Source organism: Cynocephalus volans, chromosome 17, assembly GCF_027409185.1.
Source record: "Cynocephalus volans isolate mCynVol1 chromosome 17, mCynVol1.pri, whole genome shotgun sequence".
NCBI lineage: Eukaryota > Metazoa > Chordata > Mammalia > Dermoptera > Cynocephalidae > Cynocephalus > Cynocephalus volans.
The window spans coordinates 12,863,932-12,875,537 of record NC_084476.1 but is presented as its reverse complement, the minus strand read 5'-3'; the positions used below and the strand labels follow the sequence as shown (position 1 = coordinate 12,875,537).

The 11,606-nt window shown below is 53.1% G+C and overlaps 1 protein-coding gene across 1 annotated transcript in view; it reads left to right on the top strand.

The window, feature by feature from the left end:
* Positions 1-346: 346 nt before the first annotated feature.
* The window catches only part of NEK6 (NIMA related kinase 6), an 80,524-nt gene continuing 69,264 nt past the window's right edge, over positions 347-11,606 (top strand). The window contains exon 1 of the mRNA XM_063082341.1: positions 347-422. The gene's annotated coding sequence lies outside the window, so the exon portion shown is untranslated. The remainder of the gene's footprint in view (positions 423-11,606) is intronic.

The window sequence follows — 11,606 nt, the reverse complement described above, 5'->3', positions numbered from 1 at the left end:
CGGGAGGCTTCCACGGGTTGGCTGACTGCAGACCCTCACCCTAAGTGTCCAGCCCCGGAGAAGAGGGGGAGATGCTGGCCCTGACTCGCTACGTGAGCCCGAACCTCAGTCTCCCCACCTTTGAAATGGGGAGGGGGGTCCTCGGCTGCGTGGATCACTCGCCGTCCCATGGGCTTGGCGGAGTCCAAGGGTCGAGGCGTGGGGAGGGCGCCCCCGGAGCCTGCGTGGCGGCAGCGCGCACGAGCGCAGGGGGCGGCGCGGCCCCGCGGCGGGGAGGGGCGGGAGCGCGCGCGCGGGACCGCGTAGGAGGCGGCGGCGGAACCCAGCGGGCGAGCGTGCGGCCAAGGCGCCGCCAACTCGTGTGGGACCCTCCGCTCCGGCCGCCCGCCCGCCGTGTCGCGCGCCGGTCCTGCCGCCCGCCGGTGAGTGGTCTGGGGTCGGGGCCCGGCCGGATCGCGGCCCCGCGCGGGTCGGGGAAGGGGCGGGGGCCGGGCCGCGGAACCGTCACCCCACCCCGGGCCGAGCGTGGGCGCATGCACGCGCGCGCGCGCCCGTCTCCGCGGGGCAGAGTGGAGGGTGTGCGCGCGTGAGGCCGCGCGGGTCCGGGGTGTCCGCGGCGCTGGGCCGGGCGCGGCCCTGGGGTGTGTGTGTCCGCTGGAGTGCGTGCGTGTGCACAGCGGAGTGTCCGGTGGTGTGTCCGCTGTGCACGAGTGCGGGGACGTGGGCCTGGCTGCCACCTACACAGTCACGGAGTGTTTGCTACGGGCCGAGGAGTGTGCCAAGCGCCTGACCGCGTCTGTGTGGGTCTCGGGGAGTGTGTGTGCGCACGTGTATGAGTGTTCGCAAGTGATCTGTGTGCACGTTTGAGCCTGTGAAGGCAAAAGTGTGCAGATGTGGATGTGAGTGTGTAATTTGTGCACAGGAGTTTATTACCCAGGCTGAGGGCCCCTTTGCGCCCACCTGACCTATGCGCATGATTTATGCCCGCCCCTGGCTCCGCAGCCAGGGAGCCCATGGAGAGAAGCAGGCCTGGGCCCGAGATGGGTGCTGGGCCTGATTTGGTGACCAAACGGCCAGAGGACAGACCCACAGAGCCTGACTGGGTCTGGCAGAGGAGGAGGTCTTGGACTAGGCCTTGGCAGGGTCACTGGCGGGACCCTCCATGGACACACAGGCCGGGCGGGGGGCTGTGGTGGCCCCCTCGCACCACACCGGGGGGACTTGGGTTCAATTTTCCTAAATACCTTTCTGGGTTCCCTGGCTTTGTTCTTGGTTCTCTCCAGCCGGGCCTGGGGGCACTAACGCTGGTGAGATGAGGGGTCCCGACACACTTTTTGGTGTTTCTGGAGGCCTCTCTCTGCCTGCCCTGCTAAGAAGATAGATATTCATCTGATTGATTTGTGCAGAGCCCAGGAGCCTGAGCTCCACATGTGATCCTCCAAGACAGTAACAAATTGGTCACAGCAGGTTTGGGACACTGTCTTCTGAGTCTGTCCTTGCAGTTTTGACTGACAGTATTTTTGTGCACTTTATAAATGTTGAAAATCTTTGTAGTCGAAAGTGTTAATTGCTTTAAGACAAACTGGAAACTCTGGAGCTCCCTAGTTCCTCTGAATTTTAAAAATTCAGCTTGCCTTTCTAAGGGAAAAATGTCATCTTAGGAGTTTGGTATATGTGCGGGTGAACCTTAGAGGCACGTTTAAAAATCGTGTCACTAATAGAAGAATTTCATTGAAAGGGACGCAGAGCCGGCTGGAAGCGCCTGCTCCCAACACTGTGAACCTACCCGAGTGAACTTTGGACGTCTTCTTTTAGCAAACAAAACCTGGAAGGAAACAAAAAAGACCCCCATTCTTTACTTTTTTGTCCCGAAAAATGAAGAAAAAAAATACCTTCTGGGTTTGCTGGAAATGCTGCCTCCCCTACTCCCTTCAAGGCCAGGCCCTCCCTGAACCCCCCACCCCTAAATAAAATACGCCTGTGGGGAGCCATGGATGAGTCACTCCCTGGCAGGGAGCCCCACGGGCAAACATTTGGGAAGGTTCTTGCCTAACTTCCCAGAAGAAAAGGCCTAGGATTTAAAATGGTCCCTGTGGTTTGTCAGCCTCTGCCGCCCCGTCTGCTTCGGAAATAACTAAAAAGTCGTTTCTAGCTCCGCAAAGTAAAGTCTCAGACTTAAGCAGTGGTCCAGGTTGGTCTGGATTAGAGACGTTCAGGTTTCCAGAAATGGAGCTCCTGGCTTTACCAGGTGGCGTTTCTGATGGGTTCGAGCATGAGAGGAGGAGGGAAAGGGGGAGGAAACTCCCATTTATGGAGTGCCTACTGTGTGCCAGGAACTGTTCTGGGGTCCTTAATTCTCCCAGTAGTCTTCTGCTGCAGAAAATGGCTTTTGGTTTTAGGTACATGGAAACTGAGGCACAGAGAGGTCAAGCCCCTGTCCTGGAACAGCTGAGAGGAGGTGGAGTCTGAATCCTGAGTCACCTGCCTAACTCAGCCCTTCCTTTTTTCATTGCACCCAGGATGGGACATTTGACTTCCTAAGGTGCACAGACTGGGCGCTGAGTACTTTAACACGCGTCTGCTCATTTCGTTCTCACTGAGAGATAGGGGATATTATCACCATTTTACAGGTGAGGAAACTGAGGCTCAGAGAGATGAAATGAGCTGCATAATTCCATCGAAATAGCCCTGTGACTAATGGTCACCATTTATTGAGGATATACCATGTACCAGGCATGGTACTAAAAGCTTTAGTGCCTTATTTCATTCAATCCACTGACCAACACTATGAGATAGGCACTGTCATGATGCCCATGTTACAGATGAGTAAACTGGGACACAGGGAAATTGAATAACCTGCCAAAGATGTTAATATGTTAACACGTGCCAAACGTGTTAATATGCAGTAGACCCTGGGAATGAACCCAGTCTTGTCTGAGCAGAGCCCATTGTCTTCTCGCTGAACTTGGAAAGTAGCAGTCGCTGTGGACTGTGCCTGGCCTGGTGCTGTGGTCTTAGAGCGAGGAAGATGAAGAGGCGGGAGTGTAAGTGACGTGGGCAGAGTCGTAAACTAGCAAATGGCAAAGTCAGGGTTCGAACCTACATCTGATTCCAGAGTTGAAGTTCTTAACCTTAAACCGCATCTGGCTGCCTTTGTCGTGCGTTTCTCCTGTTGCACACTGCAAAGCCGAGTGAGGTAAGGCACGCCTGGTTCCTGCGGGGCCAGGCTGCCCATGCTGGGCTCCAGCCTCCTGGGAGGGCTCTTCCCCAGGGCACTGCTGGTCTCCCTCTAGTGCGGATGACCAACGCCCAGGGCTAGAGCTACCCGAGAGAAAGGGCCACAGTTCACATGTTTTCTTTCCTTTCCAAGTGCCAAGGATCAGTTTCATAAGGGAAGTGTCAAAACAATTGTCAAAAAGAGAAGACTATTTCCTTCCTCTTCTCGGGTTAGACCAAGCAAGAGGGTGGAGAGTGGAGGCCCCCTGGTGAGTCATCCAAGATTAAATACAAGTTGGCACCTCCAGGCTTGCGTGGGGACGAAGCTGGGACACTGCTGGCAGGAAGAGCCAAGTGTTCTGACCCCTGAGGAGGGAGAGTTACCTTCACAGGGCCTGGCTGTTCGTTCTGAATATCTGACCACATGATCCTTTCTACACAGGCTTCTGTCACTTGTCACTTCAGTCCCATGCCTGTCTCTTTTCCTCCTTTATTTCTATTTCTCTCATGGTTTCTACTACACTGTACTTGAAAGCAATGTTGCATTTGAGGACCTGTGTGGTTTGGGCAGGGTTGTGCCCCCTGCAAATGTCCTTTGGTGTTGAAAGGAAAAGGTATTTCTCTCCCTTCCAAATGTGTTCCGCAAATTGATGAACATTTGCAAATTGCTTTGAGATGCGTTAATTTAAGGTGTGAAATAATAGATCTAGTATGAAGGCTCAGCCACATTTCTGGCATTGATAGATTTTTCTCCCGTCTGGCCTGTGATTTGGGGAGGTAAAAATAGTCCTTGTTTCCACATTTTTATCCCTTTTTTTTTTTTGCTGACATCATCCTTAGGAAGCAGTGAGCACATGTCTTAGAGCTTTCCTTGGCCATTACCTTGGAACTCAGAGATCTGGGGAGCAAGGGTGCTCTTGGAGTAAGGGGTTGGGCTGGGGTGGTCTGGGTACCCCCCGGGTGTCTGTGAAATTGCTTGAAATGAGCAGGCATTGGATGGCCAGGCTTGGCTGCAGACCAGAATCGGACTGTTGAGGGCTTCAGTGGCTTTTTGGTATTTGGCTGTCTTCTCATTTCCACCTCTTGGGTAATGGCAAGATAGCTTTTTGCGAAAATGTTAGCTTAAAAAGAAAAAATCAGGCCAGCAACTTAACCCATCCCGTCTGAGTTGGGTGACATACACACAGTCCCTTCCTTTGGCCAAAGCTGAATTAAACCAATGGCCTTCTCAGATTCGACTTCTAGACAGAGGAGTGACGTTGGGGCAAATCAGTTGGTGGTGTAATTTCCTGTGACGTTAACTTTGGGAACTTGAACTTGGAGTGTGGTCTAGCATTTGGACATCTGTCCCTCTAACAGGACTCACTTGTGTGGAAACCAGACCCCCATACACAGCCTGCATCGTTGTCTCCAATTCTGGATTTTTCCACAGACAACTTCTGGGGTGGTCTGGTGGCAAAGGCACCGGTCTTCTAGCCAGGCCTTCTTGGCTTCCACCAGGCAGGGCAGGATCACAGTGCCCCATGAGATGTGACTGTCCGCCGCCGCTGTAGCTGGCTCTGCAGCTGGACGAGCAAGGGGCGATGGGAATTGAAGGGTGGGGTGGCTGGGATCCGAGACACATTTAGTTCCAAAGGCCTTGATCCGCACGGAGCCTTTCTTTCCCTTAGCCATCTGCGTGATGGTGACCTCATAGAAAAGAAAAAAGGGGCTTTATGTAAGAATTCCACAGAGTGTGAAGGAATTCGGGCAGGGGAAGGAGGAGGGAAGTTGCCGCTGGGAGCCTGCAAGCGCCTGCATTCCCCCCCCCCCCCCCCGAATTGTTTAACCCTTGCATTTCAGAATTAGGCCAGGGTGGGCGGTGGGGGGTAATGCTTAACCTGGCGGACACAGATCCCTATAAGGAGAACTTCCCTATGTCCCCAAGTTGTAGTCACGGCTACTGGGATTAGTCCCTCCGACGTGTTCTTACTGCAGGTGACAGCAGAGTTGGAATTCATCCACCACGAGTTCCCCGATGCCTGTTCTCTCTTGTTCTTTGTCCTCCAAATCTTTGAAACGGGATTTTGGGGCAGAGACTTGCAAAGGGACAGAACTGCTTTACAAATGACCTTCAACTTGATCATTCCAAGCTGCCAGAGGAATTCAATGGGCCCACAGCCGGGGAAGAGTGTCGCTCCAGAGCTGTGGGGTTCAGGATTCTAGACTAAGTAAACTGGGGTTTATTTACTGCGGACCTTCGGGGGTGGAGGGACTCCTGCCGTCCACCCCAGTTGCCCACGTTACAGAGCGGAAGCCGAGGCCCACAGAGGGAAGGTGCTACCCACAGCTGCATCAAGAACTTGAGCTTCGGCACCAAATAGAGTGAGTTCGAGTCCCAGGCCTGTCACTTATGAATAAGTCGTTTGCCCCTCTGAGCCTCGGTTTCCTCATCTGGAAAACAGGGACGTTCTTATGACCTCACAAGGTCTGGAGGAAGAGCTAAATGAAATAATGCACAGAACATACTCAGCACACAGGCTGCACCTCGTAAGTGCTCGATGCTCATTCTCCAAGAGACACAGAAAGTATTTCATTGCCAAGGACCTGCCCAGGGTCACACAGCCAGGAAGGTCAGCTCTTTTCCAGGAGCATTACAAGGCTCAAAGGGGGTCCGGGGACCCTCCAGGTGCTACTGAAACACTTTCATATGATCATGACCCGCCAAAATAGAGGGGAAGGAGACAGCGGTGGTTTGAAGAGAGGCAGGACTTAAATGCAGGGTGGCCCTGTGGCATCTCAGGAAAATGTTTGGAAATCGGTATTTGCTTTCTTCCCCACCCACCCGCCACAAGGCGAGGACAGTGAGCCTTCTGAGTATTTGGTGTGGAGTTGGAGAGGCTCTGGAGGCCCCGCGAGCTCTGTCAGCCTCGGTGTGTTATGAAACAGGGCAGATGTTTTGTTAATTATTTACACAGCGTCGCCCCAGCAGAGGTCTGTGTTGACAGAAGCGGCTGCTGTCACAGGCCCTGGCCATGGGGCACAAGTGTGCCAGCGGCCCTCTCTCCCACGGAGTCCTCCCAGAGGGTCCCACGGCGAGGCCCGCGGGTGTCCGTGCATGTTCTGTACACCCTCCTACGCCATTTGGGATTCCCTCAGGCTGGCTCCAGTTCCCTGAGGGAGAGGAGACATTCCTGTCCACCGGGACTGGCTGTCCCTCCTGAGGCGGCTTCTGTGGGAATTTGCCTGGCTCCTCATATCTGAGGCCCTCCATGGTTGGTGTGGTGATGAGAGGGCATCCCAGGCGCTGGAGATCCACTCCCCAGCAGAGTCACCTCACTCGAGGGCCTCACGTGGGCCCAGCCTTCACTCATTCATCTGGAAAATGGGCACCGGGCACCAGGTCCTTGGTTCTCAGGCACCATGGAGGGTGATTTGCCTTACACATTCAACTTTAGCATTAGAATTCTGAAAAGAAAGGGACCTGGGATCAGAGCTTTCCCTGAAGGGCCACTAAGGATGAGGGACATGAGCTCCAGGAAGTGGGGAGAGGAGCAAACCTACCTTGCCTTCTTGGTACCTGTTTTACATAAGGAGGTTTTTCCTAGGAGTCATTTCGAGAAAACGTTCTTGTTTGGAATAATCCAGAATAGATAACTCCATAGAGACCGCTTGGAGACCGGTGGTTACCAGGGCCTGGGGGGTAGGGAGAGTAGGGAGCAGCTGCTTATGGGTATGGGCTTCCTTTTGGGGTGATGAAAACGTTTTGGAACTAGATGAAGGTGGTGGTTGCACAACCTTGTCAACAGACTCAATGCGACTGCATTGTTCCCTTTAAAGTGGCTAATTTTAAGTTATATGAAAAAATGATTTTAAATAGAAAAGATTCTGATGCTTTAAAAGAAGAGCAAAGCACGAAAGCCTCTCATTTTACAGATGGGGACACTGAGGCCCAGACCAGCCTAAGGGCTCACCTGCAGTCCGGCTGTTCTGTGGCTAAAGTCAGATCGCTGTCCCAACTTCTGGGCCAAGGTTGTGGTCGTGATACCTGGGCCTGGGCTATGGGTGAAAAGTTTGGTGCAGAAACACAGACGATCCCCTGTCATGGGGGTCGAGTGGACCCTATTGTGTCAACCAGAGAGGCCCATGCTGGTCAGTATATGGCACATCCATTCAGTCATTTATTCAAGAAAAAAGTCCTGAAGTTCCGGGTCAGGCATTGTGCTGGGAGCTAGCACAGAGTCCCTCTGACGGCCCTGCCCCTTGGCCTCTCACCACCTGGTGGGTACAGAAGTTGTGTCATGACCCCATCATAAGTGCTTGTGCACATCTGCAGGAGGTGTCTTTTGGAACCCACTTTTGGGGAAATGGAAGAGCTTTCAACAGTGAGGGGCATCAGAGCCCACCCAGGGGAAACGTGTGCTTTGCCAGAGGCCAAAGAGGGCTGGGGTGAAGTGCGGGCAGACCACAGGGTGAGTGAGTGGGTGGGTGGGGCTGGGGCCGAGGTCCCGGGCTGCAGGCAGACCCCAGACGTTGAGGAGCCAGGAACTTCCTCCTGCCACCTTGGCCTTTGGTGGCTCCTCCGTGCCAGGCATCACTGTATGTCTTGTTCTAGTACAATAACCTTTTTATACGACTGACCTCGCCTCTTCCTCCCTGCAATGATGTGGGTGCTGTTATGCCCATTTTATAGATGAGGAAACAGAGGCACAGAGAGTCCAGGACATGTGGCACTAGATGACCGTTAGCTGAGTGCTGTGAAGAAACCTGCAGCATGGGGTCCTGTCTGAACAGCCGGAGGACAGGGGCTGTCCTCCTGAAGTGCCCCTGTGGGTTGTGAGCTGGTGGCCAGGCCCAGCCTGGGCGAGGGCCTCCCAGGCAGCTGGAAGGAGCAGCGTGCAAGGGACTGTGCTAGGGACATGGAGCATTTATCTTGTCATCATGCTATCTGCCTCCCAGGCTGGAATGTGAGCTCTACAAGGGTAGGACTCACACAGTGCCTGGCACACAGTAGGAGTTCAATTCATATGCGTTGAATGAAGGGAAGGTGTTAAGTGGGCGAGTGGCAGGACCCTTGGAGGATGTTTGTACAGGGTGAATGAATCTGTGAGCAAGTTTGCTAAGCAAGGGCCCCTCCTCACACCTCCCAGCAGGCAGCGAAGGGCTGAGTTGTGCCTGACTGACACTCCCCTGTGGAGAAGAGGTTTCTTAGAGAAAGGGCTGGTCCTCTAATTATTTCAGGTAGGAGAGACCTCAGCCCAGAAGGGCTGTACCTGCCAGAGCTATGGGATGCGGGTCTCCTTCCTGTGCCCCTTCTCTGCAGAGGCGACTTCTAAATGTCTGTCCAGGAGGACTTTGGGTTGGAGTGGGTGGGCGCCATGTCTTAAAGCTGCATTTTCTATCAAGCACGCTGACTTTGTTTAGGGGGCCTATCTTTTGGGGGCTGCTTTGGGAAGTGGAAGTGCCTAAACAAGACACCTCTGAGCTCAGACATTTCTGTCTGGCAAGTGAGTGGGGCCCCAGACTCTACCCAAGCTCAGAAAGCAGGGATCCAGCCTTGAAAGTGGAAAGATTCCCCAGCTGCTGTGGCCTTGGTGGGCCACAAGGGTGGGTGCCCAGATGACAAGACCACTGGGCACCCCACGGCAGGCAGACAGAGAGCAGGGGAGAGGGAGCCCACCCCATGGATTTGGTGGGCCCAGCCAAGTCCTGCAGGATTCAGTTACACCAGGACCTCAGAACCCCAAGTGTGGATTCTGTGTGCCTGACTCAGCGTGTGTGCATTTCCTTTGTTCGTCTCCCCCAGGAATTTTAGTGCTTTTTGTGTTTGTTTTAAATGCCAGCCTCCTTGGCTAGCCCAAGAGGAAATGAGGACTGGATTTTTGTCTGTGCAGGGGCTGGGACAAGGGTGGGAGCCACTTGCTCTGGGAGCCAGCCTGGTGGTGACAGCATGGCATTTGGAAAATATTCTTGGGTTTCTTTACTGGGTGATGGGCACGGTGGGTGTCGTGCTGCTCCTAAGCTAGGCACTGGAGTCACCAAAATGAACAAGACTCAGGCCCAGGTTTCACAGTACCCTCCGGCAAGGGGCAGCTGAGCACCTCTCTGGGCCAGGAATCAGACGAGGCCCCTGCCCCATCTTCCTGGGGAAACATGCAAAGAAAATACTTACACTCCAAGCTAGCGACTTCCATTTGCACATAGTTTTATGGTATCCCGGGTCTTCAGACCTTGATCATCTGTGGGGTAGGCACAAAATGACCCCAGTTTCCAAACTCCCAGAAGGGCAGTGATCTGTGAAGGTATTTTAGTGCCATTTGGGGACAGGAGAGGCAGTTTGGGAGATGATGCCCTTTGGGTGCTGGTGTGCGAGAAGTCCCTGGATGCTGGAATGGCTTATGGGGCTACATCTTTGAACTGCACAGTGCTTAAAATTTCAGGACATATGGTTGACAATTGTGCTAATGTTGACAATTGAGATATTTAATTGCCCAGAAAAAACTCTTTTCCTACACTAATGGAGAGCCTTTATTTTCAGGAGGAGGGTCTTGCACAGTGTAATTCATACCAGCAGATAGGGAGTCGTTATCCCTCATTAGTTTATTAGCTAATTAACTGACTTATCACACGTGTTTTCCTTCAGTTACCCTTTATCCCTGATGTTCTCTGGGTCCCACTCTGGGCCTGGCCTGGTGCTGGGCACTGTGGGTAGAATGAACCAAGGGAACAGATATTACTGAACCCCAATTGGGTGCCAGTACATCGGGTGGTGCTGTGGACCACAGGTGAATTCATTCATTTCCCAGTGGACGTTTATTGAACACCTGTTATGTGCAGACCCGTGGAGATGCAGAAATGAAAACGACACAGCCCCTAGTGGTTTAGATTCTCGCTGCATTTTGATGAGGTCTTTTGGTCCTGGGCCTCTGCTTGCTGTGATAAACCCCGTCAGCCACCTTTCACAGGCCACGTGATGACATCCCCAGAATGAACCAGGAACAATCCAGATGCCCCAGGAGCTGATGTGAGAACAAGGCATCCCCTTCACACGTTGCGTCTCAGTTCAGCATCTTGCCACTACCCAGCATTTCGAGACAGAATGTGAGATCTCGTGGTTGGCTAAATACATAAATATTTTATGTCTCGATATTCTGAAAGCGAAGCCCAAGTGCGCAGAAATGCAGCATATCAGTGCTATAGATCATATGTTATAATAATCTGATGACATGTTGTTTAAATATTTATGGACTGATGCGACATGACAATGAGGGGAGAGAGGAGTCTGGGAGCAGAGTCATGGCAGATGCTAGAAAGGAGGGAGCAGATTCTCGTGATCCTGGGAAGCGTCATGTGATGCTTGAGTTTCTGATTTTGTGTTTTGGGGTTTTGTGATAACAGCAATGGCCCATATTTACTGAGCACTTGCTGTGTGCCTTACTCTTCACTGACATCATTTCACTGGATCATCACAGCTCCCCTGAGAGGATGGTACTCTTATGAACACAAGTTACAGATGGGAAACTGAGGCCCAGGGAAAGTCAGTGATCTACCCCAGGCCCCACAGTTAGTGAGTGTCCCAGGATCAAACCAAGGTGGTCCTGAGTCTGCAATCTAAGCTTGTAATCACTGTGCTATTCTGCTCTATTGGTGATGGGTCACATGAGAAAAGTCAGCTTGGATGACCCCTTGCTTGGTATTAACCAGACTTTCCAAATCACAGGAAAGGAAGGCGATGTCTGTAAAATGTCAGGTAGGAATAGAAACCACAAGGAATGAATATCTAACCCAGGAGAGGCTGATCTCGATGGTGTGTGATGTGGGGTGGGAGGGACAGGGGAAGAGCCACCGTAGCCCGGTGCCTAGCACATAGTATGTGCTCAGGACATGTCACAACCCTCCTCCTCTTTTTGTTATTGGTTTTGCAGTTGTTAAGGGAGTTTGCTACAGTTGTTAAGGGAATTTGCTACAGTTGTTAGGGGAGTTTGACCCCATATAAGTATCCTGTGCCCCCAAGCCTTTGCCTGGCCTAGCCCCTCCCTCAATGCCCTAGGAGGGACCAGTGACAGCCCATTAGTGTCCGACAGCCCAGTGGGTTAAGTCAGGGAGTCCCCACTTTGCAGGTAAGGGCTCCTGCTCATCTCCCAGAGCCGAGTCCAGCACCCCTGCCTTGAGAGCCACTCTGGATGTGCCAGCCAGAGCGGCTGTGCCTTCCCTGCCCTCCCCAGTGCCTCCATCCAACTTGCCAGTGAGCGCTCCTTCCCCCGGGTCTGCAACCATCAGTCCTGCCTGTTTCATTACCACTCTGTATCCTGGGAGCTCCTCGAGGGCAGAAGCCACAAAAGGTTGATTGTTACCTCCTCAGCACCTGAAACAGGGCCTGGCACGTGAGACTGCCAGGAATGACCAACCAT